The sequence below is a fragment of the Pseudophryne corroboree genome, chromosome 6 (genome assembly GCF_028390025.1).
Source record: "Pseudophryne corroboree isolate aPseCor3 chromosome 6, aPseCor3.hap2, whole genome shotgun sequence".
Classification (NCBI taxonomy): domain Eukaryota; kingdom Metazoa; phylum Chordata; class Amphibia; order Anura; family Myobatrachidae; genus Pseudophryne; species Pseudophryne corroboree.
The window spans coordinates 160,617,388-160,631,477 of NC_086449.1; the positions used below are offsets into that span (position 1 = coordinate 160,617,388).

At 43.7% G+C, this 14,090-nt stretch overlaps 1 protein-coding gene across 1 annotated transcript in view; it reads right to left on the reverse strand.

The window, feature by feature from the left end:
- The window catches only part of SLC23A2 (solute carrier family 23 member 2), a 319,310-nt gene that overhangs the window by 256,345 nt on the left and 48,875 nt on the right, over positions 1 to 14,090 (reverse strand). Inside the window, exon 2 of the mRNA XM_063932053.1 lies at positions 2,625 to 2,678. The gene's annotated coding sequence lies outside the window, so the exon portion shown is untranslated. The remainder of the gene's footprint in view (positions 1 to 2,624; positions 2,679 to 14,090) is intronic.

Sequence of the window (14,090 nt, forward strand, 5' to 3'; positions counted from 1 at the left end):
TTGACATGACAATGGTTGACACACATATGGTCAAGACATGTGGGTTGTTGTTTTTTTGGAGGGGGGGGGGGGGGTTTACATGTTTTCCCAACTTCTGCTTGATTTACTATCCACATGGACTACGATTGGGAAGAGTAACCTGCGGCAAGCACAGAGGTAGCGTAAGGAGCCACCTTGCCTGAAGCGAGTCCTCGATGATACACGTTTCCACTGATTGTGGTCACATATGATGAAACATACAAAATGATACCCCAAAAAAATAAAAACTTGTGTCCACCATTGTTATATCGACTTTATGTACCTTTCGACCTTTTGTCACTATCAACCTAATGTATGTTGACAATATGGGGTTGACCTAATGACTGTCTAGCTAGACACTGTAGATCAGAGCTGGCCAAACCAGCTGGTGCACAGGTGTAGCCATTACTAATTAAGATGTGCTGCATTCATTCCTAACTGACAATTCTACAGATCTCCAGGAGGCCTGGAAAACATGAACTGTTGGTAGATCTCGAGGACCGGTTTGGCCAGCCCTGCTGTAGATCTTCTATACCACACCCTTTGGGCACATCCCCCTGAAATCTAATCTCTCTGCACATTTGATATCTGTAAGGCAACATGGTTTCACCAAGGTGCAAAGTTACATCTATAATTTGGTTTGCTCTCAGCTCAGGATCAGCCCCATAAGGCATAAAAACTTGACGCTTGGGTCACAATTGAGAAAACTTTGTGTCCATTTAAAAATGGTGTTATTTACTAGGTATAAAATCAGTTAGCTCATATATCATAGGCCTGTATCCCATACAACACCCAAAGGGTAGTATCCTTTATTTACAGGAAGCCACAAAGGGTGCTAGCACCTCACAAATCGCATACACTGTACAAATACACTGCAAAAAAACAATGGGTCTGATTCATAGAAAAACGCTAATGCAGCTGCACATGCGGTTTTCTCTGCAACGAAACTGCTGATATCAGCAAGTGAAGTTGCTGCCCAGAAATGAAAAGACGCTCACCTGAGCAATCGCAACTCATTCGCAATTGTGTACAAATGCAGCCTATACACAAGAACGGGAAACATCGGCTGCTCGAGTGGGTCTGTGGCTACGCAGTAGTCACACAGATGGCATGTTTTTGAAAGTTAGAGCTCGCAGCTGACATTAGGCATTTTTATGACCACACCCCACTGACACAATGCTAATACCCCCAAACGGTCACTTCCTGTCAATCACTCTGCGATGGAATAGGACGCAGCACATGCGCAGTCTGACTATAGTCACTTTATTGTGTGGAACATCAGCTTTGCGTACTTCTCTGAAACAGGCCCACATTCCGCAAAATGACAGTTCAGAGTACTGCAGAAGAGAGGAGGATACAAGCCATATACATAATACTGCATATACAGTCATCATACCCACAAGGCAGAGTTGTCCAAACCAGATGGTGCTGTTGCCAAGGAGTGATGGCCCAAGTTAGGAATGGTAGAGCACAGGAGGGGAGAGGGCCCTGCTCACGTGAGCTAACACAGATACTTCAAGAAAATGTCCAAGTAGCTTAGGTAAAGAATATAATACAGGCACCCAATGCAGCAGGAGCCCCAATAACACAACAGCAAAATCAGGGAACACACTCAAGATATGGTGACTGTGGCCATTCCGTAGGGAGAATCACGCTGGAATATCTATTAAATGCTATACTCTTTATTCGATATGACTGATTCTTTTAACATTCCAAAGTGTCATTGTCTCAATAAATGATCATGTATGTAGGTTACCTCGATAGTTTCATGTATAAAGATGCTTGCTTACATTATTTTATGGCATGAACTAGTTGTACACGCAGTGATCTATCACATGCATTATCTATAGTATCACACTAAGCTTATATTTTGCCCACACATTACATATCTATATGGAGCTTCTGGATTTCCTTTGAGATTTACTTGTGTTATCTGTGGCGTGACCTACTGCCGGGAGAATATCAGGATTGTGTTCCGTGAGGTTTGTGGAAACAAACACTGACGTTGCATTGGATTCCACATGACCTTCTATGGAACTTTATTACACTCTGACTGCAATAGAATCTGTATAGCTAATTAGCCTAACATCAGTCTATGAGATAGGACCAAGTTCTCTAGTGCCATTAAGCACCCTTTCTTATTAGAAACAGGTTCCAGACTGCCACATAAATGGGGGTTTATTTAGTTTGATCAGCAGCATCTTCTAGCTGGTCAGAAGTAAATCTGCGAGCATAGGCCCTGATTCAGAGTTGTACGCAATGCAGATTGAGCGATTATCAGGTGACTGCGCATGCGTCTAAATCTCGCTGCGCATGTGCCGCGATGGCGCTAACAGACAGGATATAAATCGCAGAGTGACTGACAAGTAGGGGACATTTGTGAGTGGTACACATATGCAGCTGTGATTGCATTAGCATACATCTCTGAATCAGGCCCATAGTTCAGAGATACCATTCTGCATCTCCCAGTATAATCCAGCGAATCCATCCACGTGCGACACAGAACCTAGATCAATTATACCCAATAGCTTCAATGTAGATTTTTATAATGTAGTTGACAATTACAGTATAATGTATGCCATTGGCCTGCAAGGAGTGCATCTTACCTTTCCTTCAGCCACCATCTGCATAATGTTACCTGGACATTTCCATCCAAAGATCTTTAAAACACAAAGAAAAATGTAAATAAGAACCAGTCATACACAACTTACACACTACCTATTGTGCTTTACCTGCTCTGAAGTACACTCCTAATTCACATTAAAATGTATGAACAAGTAATACAACCCTACCACCAGTTACATAACCTGCCTCTTCTGAATGGGGCTGAGTGATCTTTCTCAAGAGATAGAGCTTATCATTTATACATATTACAACATTTTATCTGCATATGTAAAATTCAGTCAGTTAAAAAGGACATGCAATAAAGATTAAAATGCTACTATATACATTAACTCTCTTTCTATAATTTTATATATATATATATATATATAGATATATATATATATATAGATATATATATATATAGATATATATATATATATATATATATATATATAGATATATATATATATAATTATTATTATTATTATATAAATAAAAATGGAAAAGACAGGACAAACTAATGCATATTAACATACAACATGGACTATATATACACGATAAGATAAATAAATCAGAAGAGAGAGCATTAAGTACATTTGAAAAAATAGATTATGAGGCGAGACACCTAAAAACAAACAATAGCCACTCAAGTAGGAGTTTCATTCATGTTACACGATGAAAATAGACTATTTGTGACAATTTCCTTGAGAGGAGTGCCCTTAACCTCAGTTACATGCATGCCAGGGAAACTATTTAAAGGGGGAGGGGGGACACGGAGTACAGGAAATCTCTAGTTTCCATCTCAAAGTGAAATTGGGTTTTGGAGATGACTTTAGCGAGCAGGGTAGGAGAAGTGGATTTCCAGTGTTGCCCTGACTGAAATTAAGATATGTCCGAATGCTCAAGCAGTGCTATTTTTGTAGAACAAGTAAAACCGGGGTGCCATTTTGTAAAAATAAAGAATTATCCTTTGCAAGAATTAAGACATTTGTGCGCACCGTAGGCCTAGCCTTAGGGACCGGAGCCTTAGGGACTGCAAGGGGATACCAATGCAACAGGGTTAAGGTAGGATCTTGAGAGATATACTCAATACGACTTTTATAAGGGCATATACACCTCACCCAAAAAAAGGGTGTAGTATGGGGCAATCCCCCAAAAATATGTAGAATTGTGCCTTCCTGATGGAATAGGCGCAAACAAAATTTGGAGCATGTTGGCCAAAATCTATGGCGTTTAGTAGGGAGTCAAGTAAAGTCTATGTAACAGTTTTAGATTCATTTCAGTATGGTTGGTACATGGGGACATTGAGAAAGTAGTGAGATGGGTCTTTTCCCATTGTTTAGGTGTAAAAGTGGGTTGGATGATCCCATTCCCACTGCATATGATTCGGGATTTGTCTACGGGGCCAGCAGTAGAAAGCCAACCATACCAGGAGCCTAACTACTTAACATATATTAACGGTGTCGGCAATCTAAATTGATACATGCTGCTTTAAAGGCATGTTTCAAGTTAGAATATCGACACTGGTAAAATGCTCAAATTAGCAATTTAATCTAAGTCAGCACTGCGGTATCGACAGATCATTTGTATCTCTTTAAACGTTGACATTTTGTATATGCTTCTAAAAAGATATTGTATTGTATTAGAACAATGTTCGAGATATCAGTCAACTGCAGGTGGCCGACTATAATTGTGCTGCACACACGGACTCCGAAATTTTTTAATTGGTTTCTTTGCTTGATTTTAGCAGTGAAATTCTTGACCCCTGGCATATTACTTGCTATAATGTATGCTATATTTTATTATATTCTATTTATGTGATGATTGCGACTTTACCGCCATTTAACAGGTAAGGTCATAGTGGTTTGCTTTTGTTTTAATTATTGATGTTTTTTTTTTTTTTTTAAGAAATAGAGCTATTGTATTTACAATATCATGCTCACTGGAAGACCATCAGAACACGCTGACTCCATGTAGACATGCAACAATTGTTATATCATGTTACATACGGCGGGCGGGATGCCGGATGTCAATATCCCGACAGCTGCATCCCGCTAAGAGTCCCCTTGCAGACTCGCTGCGCTCGCCACGAGTGGGAATGGCCATGGTGTAACGGGATTCCACCTGCCGGCATTGTTGGCTGTCGGAATTTCAGCGTCAATATCCTGAACGTCAGGATACAGACAGACGGCATTTTAACTGCATCCCGTTATATAGCAACTTTATTTTTTTTATACGTAGTTTTTACCCTCCTTGTGATCCTTCATCAAGGGAGAATTATTTGCAGACAGGAGTTGTGTATGTTAGTGGTGAGCGACTGAAACACTAGTGGACACACAGGACCCTCCCTGCCTTAGTCACAGCATTGTGCAATTACAAAGTTTACGCAGCAGGTCAGCACATGACTGGGGTGAGCACTGATGTCAGCTCAAAAGTTAACCTATATTTATATAGATTTTCAACCACTTCTTGTTCTGATCACATATTGTGATATAGGCTGCAAATACTTAGGTCCACCAAAAATATCCAATGACTGGCTGCAGGGCCCGATTAAGAGCTATATGGGTCTGGGCATGAAACTGTTGAAGGGCCGATACTGAGAAGGGGAGGGGCTGTGTGGGTGTGCCCAGAGATATGAAGGGCCTTGTTTTATGTGGAGGCCTGGAGCTGTAAGCTCCATACACCCTATTGTTAAAGCTGGCCCTGCTTAGCTAAAATTGGTGTTGGCTCTCAGCACTTTCCTGTTGTTGTCCAGTAACCAAATCACCACTCACGTCATCTATTTTACAGGAATAGGTTCTGTGTAACAAATCTCAGTGTGGTGGCTGCAAATCAAAGTTAAGGGAAAAACGGAATCTTGTTGAGCGGAAATAGGACATTCCCCAGACTCGTTTTGTTACACTATCATCTACAAAAAACTCAGTTGAACAAGCAGGGCAATCAGAATGAAAACAATTAGCGAAGATTTTCCATTTAATGTAAATACATAACCAAGGACTAGATCAGTATGCCTTTACAAAGATACTGCTAAAAAGAAGCTTTAAACACTGTGCAGGAGGAGACAGCTTCTGGAATCTGGTTTATCACATAAATGAGGGTTATTAGATGAACTCAATTGTCAGTATCTTCTTGCTGGTCACAAACAAGGTCATAAACAAAGCAAATCTTTGACTACAGTTCAGAGATCTCATTCTACAGAGTTCATATTTTTTAAATAGAACTTCTACATTAGAAGAGAGGTCAGCGAGGTCATTCTCTTTTTACAGACTGTCACTTCTGAGAGGAGGCCAGCACTGTGGTACATAGGAAACAAGTCCATAACTGAATTGCTGGAATTATGTGATAAACTCTGATGTTGTTAACCATATCTCTTCTGACAAACAGGACATCAGCGATCTGAAAAATCTGGAAGTGCAGCACCCGGCCACATGGCCTTGATACGTGATGCTTTTAGAATCCCGATGGACAGAATACCGGCGGTCATGTCATGCTAGGATTCCAGCGTCTGTTACATGACTGCCGGTATCCCACCACCACTCAGCAGTCAGGCGCAGGAACACCAACAGCTGACATCCCGAAGGTAAGTGCTGGAGTTAGGGCCAGGCACTTATGGAGTTAGGGTAAGGCACGGGGGGAGGGAGGGGGAGGGGGGAGGCCTAGCTGCCACCCCCGGAGAGTTAGCCCTAGCCGCCACCCCCCGGAGGGTTTGGATAGGGGAGGGGGTAAAAATACTTAGCCCCTCTGATGTCTAGATCTTCAAAGTCGGGGTGCCGATGTCGGTCATATGACCGACGGCATTCCGACAAACAAGACTTCATACTGAAGCCCTTGGTACGCCTCTCTTCAAGTAGCAAAGCTCCAGCATTACGATACAGAGCATTTGTACAGATACCATAAACATCTGTTATTGGATTCACAGTAGGGGATCTACTCTGTGTGGGAGGGGGACGTATTAAGCACATACAGCCTAAAATGCGTTCAATCCTTAAATAGCACATTTTAATTTACAGAGAACAGCTGTGGAAGAAAACATTTATACAGCTGAAAGAAGAGCCACTGTACTGCGCTTCATCATCACCATTACAGAATTCATGGTGCCATTCATTCAATAATACCCTGGCTGGAAGGCATGAAAGTCTATGGTACTTAACTGCAGGCTTCTCATGCTACTGGGCGACAAAGGCTCTCTCTGGTACTGTAGGCTTATCATGAGGACACTAACCACAAGACCTACATGTCAATGAGTGATGCCCTGCTCAGGTGTGTCCTACTGGTCACTATAGGACATACTAAATACCGGATAGAGACTAACAACACCTCCTGCAGTAACAGGTAGAGTGGCAGCACGATCGGAGCTGGCAGCCAGCACTGACCACTCCATCAGTTAATAGGTCTACAGTTATGATGTAATGTACTTTGTTATTTTGTGTTCAATTGATTTGGCTTATTTTTATTAGACATTAGTAAATTTTTCACACATGAAAGAAATCTGTGGTCCATCAAAAAATAAGCATGGCAACATCTAGTGGAGATTGTGCTTAACCTGTCACTGAACTGTCACAGCAGCTCTGATCACTCAGAAAATGCTACGGCCATTGTACGTCACACACTGCTGCATACTTATTGTGCCAGACAGGCCGTGTCACAGATTTAAACATGGCGATTAGTTTTTTGGCTCACCTATTTCCCGATTTTTATATATTACATATATCACGAGAAGTGTGCAATAAGTTTCCGGATGTGCAGTGCATAGGTAGAGTAGACACAATCTGCCTGTCTGGTTGTGAACTGTAATCTTGGACAGCAGTTTTTGGGAAATGTCAGGGCACAGAACCGTATATAAGCAGCACTGCACACTGAAGAAGTCAGCATGTTTACTTCCTTCACAAACTCGTTATGGAGCTCAACAGAGGCCACTGGAGAACCATGATCTTATAGAGTGGTCCAGGACAGCAGCAGAGTTTTAACCGACTGCAAGCTGGTTTTGGGGAGGAAGCACCATCCCAAACCACTGTGTTTGAGTGGTTTGAAGAATTTTGGCGAGGCAGACAGCCCCTGAAAGACGAAGACTGTGGCCGACCTCTGTCCACCATCACCAAGGACAACATGGCTGTCATGCGGGTCATAGTTGAGGTGGACGTCATCGGGATCCAACAGCGATATGCCATGAAAAGCTTGTCCTGAGCAAGGTTTCTGCACACTGGGTGCCCTATAAGCTGACTCAAGATCAGAAGGAGGATCAGGTGACTTGTATCCACAACATGCTGGCCAGGCAGATCTGGGAGAGCATGAGATCCTGGATCTATAGTTTCGACCCTGAGAATAAACAACAGTCGGCCCAGTAGACCCCAGTTGGAGATGCACCAACACAGAAGTTCTGATGTGAACACAGCGTGGCCAAGCAGATGGTGACAGTTTTTGTGGACAAGATTAGTCAATGTAGCTACTAGGGACTGGTATGCCAACCAATGACTACTGCAAGTGCTGGAAGCAATTTCCAGGCACCATCCAAGAACTCATGCTCGTGGTGCCCTTCCCCATCACAAAATTGCACCGGCCTATTAGTCCAGGAAAGTGGTGGATTTTATGAGACATGAATCCAAACCAAGAGGTAGAACATCCACTGTACATTACAGCCCAGACCCACTGCAACTTGTTTGTAAACCGTATACTTTTTGTGCATCCAGAAACTTATTGCACACCTAATATATATTACTAGCAAATCTCACAGTACAAACCACATTAAGAGAGGTCATCACAGCAGCTTTAACCAACAAGAACTAGGGCTGGAGATTGGATTATAATACACACAGCTTTCACATGTACGAGCTGACATCTCTCTCGTGGATATACAATATGGCGTTTGTTCCAAAATGAGAAAACACTCTAATTTAGAAATTCGTGTGAAGTCTGAGAACTGCTCCTTTGGAAAAAAAATTTAACAAACTTAAGATATTTGACAATGGATATAGGGCCTTATTCAGGTGTGTTAGCAAATCAAAGAAGAACACCAATGGTCAAAACAATGTGCCCTGCAGGTGGGCCACACATAACAAGTGCAGAGAGAGTTAGATTTGGGTGTGGTGTGTTCAAACTGAAATCTAAATTGCAGTGTAAAATTTAAAACAGCCAGTATGTTCCCTGCACAGAAACAATATAACCCACCCAAATCTAATTCTCTCCACATGTTACATCTGCCCCACCTGCAGTGCCACATGGTTTTGCCCATTAGTGTGCTTTTTTGGTTTGCTATTAAACCTGAATAACTCACCTAGTCCTGCAAGCGGCATCAGCCATACTGCTCCCAGACTGACAATAGGAGACGTCACACGTGATATATTGTGTAAACAGATAAATGCAGTTTACATGAATGTTGTTTTGGTTTATAAAACAAACAGATGAGATCATGAACTATTTCCCCAGGTTACAACCAAATGTCCTCAACATTTCCTCAGTGGTTCTCTAGCCACCCACATACACAAAACACACAGGTCATGGGGATGGGGGGGAATTCCATCATTACAAACAACCTGTACAAGTTTGTAAAATGTGCATGTAAAGTGTTTATTCATAACCACATACTTACAGAATACAAGTATCCCCTGTTCTGTTACGGTTTGTGAATGTGCACTACTTGCAGCAAATAAAGGGAAGGTGGAAATTTGCAGTAGATTTTGAACCAATGTGTGGCCCACATTTTACAGCGTGTTGGTTTTACAAGTAATTCACAATGCATCCATTAGAAAAACACGTCCAACCTTGCAAAAATGTATCATTTAATTGTCCCTCACCTAGCACCTTAAGGTGCATACCACAGTAATTTTTACCCCCCTGAGCGATATTGTATACAGTGTATATGCTACGAGTGATGTCCAATGCGCGCTCCCAGGGGTCGTTAACTGTCAGCAGACCATGCAGCTCAATCTGACAATATCGCCAATGTACGGGCTGGCTACAGCATGACGTCACTGTGCGATATCGCACAGTGTGTATGGACTATGGGGGCGATCAAGTACTAAACGCGCATATGTATGCGCCGCAATGCGCATGCACGTCTGACAATGGGCATCGCTGGTCAGCGAGGAGATGGTGCGAAAAAACCTTTCGCACGGGCGTTCGCAAGCTGATTGACAGGAGGAAGCCGTTTGTGGGTGGCAACTGACCGTTTACTGGGAGTGTTCAAAATAACGCAGGCATTACCAAGCGTTTTCAGGGAGGGAGTCTAACATCAGCTCCGGCCCTGATCAGCCTGATGTGATCGTACTGTAGGAGTAAGTCCTGGGCTGCGCAGAGACTGCACAAAGTGGATTTTAGCAGCTCAGCATACACATAGGATCGCACACTTGCACGGCGAATACACATTCCCCCTGTAGGCGGCGACTATCTGAACGCGGGATAGCAAAATTTGCAGCCCAGCGATGCAATCTGAATGACCCCCTATGTCTGCGGCCCGGGAGGGGAAACACTATGCAATATCACTCATGGAGCGTATGCCTAGTGTGTACCCACCATTACACTTTTTCTACAGAACATGTAACCCGACACGGGAGGAATGCATTACTTTAAGGTTCATAAGTATTGCCTGCAACTTAAACACTGCACCTTAACCCCCGCCATTAAGCACCATCCTTTGTGATCAGATTCATAATTGGGAAGAGGGAGAATGCAACCTGTATCATAAATGCATATACTCTACACGGGTTGGGTACAGGATCCCGACCACCAGAATGCCTACAGGGGAGCGAGCACAATGAAGTCCCTTGTGGGCTCGGTGGCACGCTGTGCTCGCCACAGGTTCTATCCCCACTCTATTGGTGTCGTGGACACCCAGGAGTGGGAATAGCTGTGGCAGAGCTGCTGGCATTCTGGAGGTCAGGATCTCGGCGTCGTTATTCTGACCGCCGGGATCCTGATTATATCCCCACTGCACTCCTGCAAATGCGCCCCTGAGGCCAACAAGACTCTCATTCACGCACGAATTATCTCCTGCCACGACTACGGTAATCCTCTCTGGCCTCTTCTGTTCTTGCCATTCCCCTCTTCTATCAATCCATAACACTGCTGTCAGTCTCATTTTCCGCTTTTGCCACTCGTCATTGGCCTCCCACCTCTGCAACCTGTTTCACTGGCTAACTGTCCCTTTATAGTCAAGTTAAAACGCCTCACACTTGCATATAAAGCCCTTACTCACTCCTCCCCTTCCTGTATCTCCAGCCTCATATCTGTTCACACCATGGTTACCACCGCACAAGCCCACCTCCAGGACTTCTCATGCTCTATCCCTTTCCTGTGGAACTCACTACCTCCTCAAAGTCGGACTCTCTACCAGTTTTGCCTTTCTCATAATTTCCACTAACTGTACCTCTCTGCCCTTGACTCGCCCTTCTCCTCAGCTCACCAACCAACTGTTCAACCCCACAGTAGTATATAAGCCCTTTTGGACAGGGTCCTTCTATTTCTTGTTCTCTTCTTAGCACTATCCGTACCACATACGACTGTCTGTCTTAAATTCCATCCAACATCATTACTTTATGGTTATGTCTCATCAGGTGCCCAACTGCCTTCCCTCAGAGTGATTATCGATGTTTACATGTGCATACACACTTTATAGTTAAAGGGCTGATCATACAATCATGATGCCACCATATTATCATCAAGCACAACACACATTACTTTCGGGAGAAAGTTTCAGTGCATTATCCCTTAAAGGCTGATAATGGGTGTTTCGACCACCATGTCCAAAAGCCCATTACAAATAGAACGAATGACTGGCTCATTTCTACCACTGCGTCCCAACATTTTAACTTTTCACAATGTGCCACAACCTACTAACACAATAGACTGCACTGATATGTGCTATGCATGGGAAACGGGAAATGTGTAAGATGCGGAGTTTAAGCTGCATGTTATGTCAGAGGCAGGCAAGTGATATGAGGCTACTGTACACACTATCAGCGTGGCGGCGATGCAGTATGGATACGGCAGTGATCGGTGTAGGGTGAGATGGCAGAGGACATGGTGGCAGTTGCGCAAAGCAGCGTGCGCATGGCGGTGGAGCCGGTGCTCTTTACCTAAAATGCAGAGCTCAGCAGGAATCCCCGGCCTGGGCTGACTAGTTATTTATTATTTTTTTTATTGTTTCTTTTATAGCGCAGCATGTTCCGTTGTGCTTTACAATTAGAACAACAGTAATATAACAAAAGTGAACAAAAACAGACGGACAGAGGTAGGAAGGCCCTGCTCGCAAGCTTACAATCTATAGTTAGGGGGGTGGATGCTTCGGCCATGGGACCCAGTCAGGTGTGGCACCTGGCTGTGGCATTACTCCCCTGCTAGTGGAGCCCAGTGCTGGCTCTGAAAATATGGGGGACCCATACTCATTTTGCTCCCCATATTTTTAGAACCATGGGCAGCTCCAAGAACCTGGTGCGGGTTCATTAAATACAGGGGACCCTAAACGTTTTGTTCCCTGTATTTTTTGGGCCAGTACTGGCTGAAAGAGCCGGCGGGGTTGGTTAAAGTTTTTTGTTTGTTTTTTTTGGGGGGTGCACATTTCCTCCCTTGACCATTATAATGAATTACATTCCTCATTAATATATCCCCCTTCCCCCACAGCCAAATTATTTATTTCAGCAGAATTGGTCACAGATTGGTCTGCTAAAGAATTGGACAAGTGTGTAGTGAGGATCGGCTGTGGAATCTGCGAGCATAGAGCTCCCCTGTTTAGTGTCCAGTCTCTCTGGGCACAGAATCTAACTGTAGTCTGGAGGAGGGGCATAAAGGGAGGAGCCAGTTCACACCCATTCAAAGTCTTAGAGTGCCCATGTCTCCTGCGGATCCCGTCTATACCCCATGGTCTATGAAGTGTCCCCAGCATCCTCTAGGACGTATGAGAAATATACGTTATGGTAAGAACTTACCGTTGATTACGTGATTTCTCTTATGTCCATAGGTATCCACAGGATAACATTGGGATATTGTCGAGCGACAGCGAAAATGGCACCAACACGGTCACAAGCTTTCTGGCCTCCCAGGATGCATTGGGGCCTTCACCATAGAGTCCAGCCCACTGACTCAGTCAGATCAGTTCTTTCCACAGCGATTTTAGGCAGGAACATCAGGCCGAGACCTGTTTAGGCGATAAGAACACACATGCACACCCTTCCATACAAGAAGGAAGAGGTTTTAGTGATTGTCTAGATCCTCAAATCAGATGCGTCAGGGTGGGATCCCTGTGGATACCTGTGGACATAAGAGAAATCACGTTATCAACGGCAAGTTCTTACCATAACGTATATTTCTCTGGCTGGGTCCACAGGATTATCCACAGGATAACATTGGGATTCCCAAAGCCTTTTTAGTGGTGGGGACGCTCCTGATTGCACAGGAGGACCTTTCGCCCGAAGTCTGCGTCATGAAAGGCAAAAGTATCCAAGGCATAATGTCTAATGAATGTGTTTATGGAAGACCATGTGGCTGCCCTACATATCTGTTCTGCTGAAGCACCTTGTTGTGCTGCCCAAGAAGGACCTACCTTACGTGTAGAGTGTGCAGAGACATTAGCCGGAATAGGGAGATCTGCATGAGAATAAGCTTCTGATATTACCATTCGGAGCCATCTCGCCAGCGTCTGTTTACTAGCAGGCCATCCTCTTCTATGGAATCCGTAGAGGATGAAGAGAGAATCTGTTTTCCTGATGGCACTAGTACGATCTATGTAGATTCTCAAAGCCCGGACCACGTCCAGCGACGCTTCTCCCGCAGATAGTCCCGATACCTGAAAAGCTGGTTCATTCAGGTGAAACTTTGATACCTTTGGAAGATAGCTAGATCTCGTTCTGAGAACTGCTCTGTCTGGAAAAAAACTTAGGAAAGGAGACTTACATGACAATGTTCCTAAATCTGACACTCTTCTGGCTGACGCCATTGCCAGTAAAAAAAAAAAACTTTAACCGTTAACCACTTAAGATCTGCTTTCTCAAGTGGTTCAAACAGAGGACCCTGGAGAAATTTAAGAACTAAATTCAAATCCCAGGGAGCTGCAGGAGGAACAAATGGAGGTTGAATATGTACTACTCCTTGAAAAAATGTACATACATCCTGTAAATCAGCAATCTTCTGCTGAAACCATACAGTTAATGCTGAGACTTGAACTCTCAAGGAAGCAATTTTCAACCCTTTATCCAATCCTGCCCGAAGGAAATCCAAAATCCTAGCTACTTTAAAAGATCTCGGATTGAATTTTTTTCCAGTACACCAGTGAATATAGGCTTGCCATATTCTATGATACACACGGGCCGAAGAAAGCTTTCTTGCTCTAAGCATAGTTTGGATTACTTGCTTCGAAAAACCTTTAGCCTCTAAGATAGAGGTTTCAACAGCCACACCGTCAAAGACAGGCGATCCAGACGACTGTGACAACAAGGACCCTGCATTAGCAAATCTGGACGTTGAGGGAGCAGTATCGG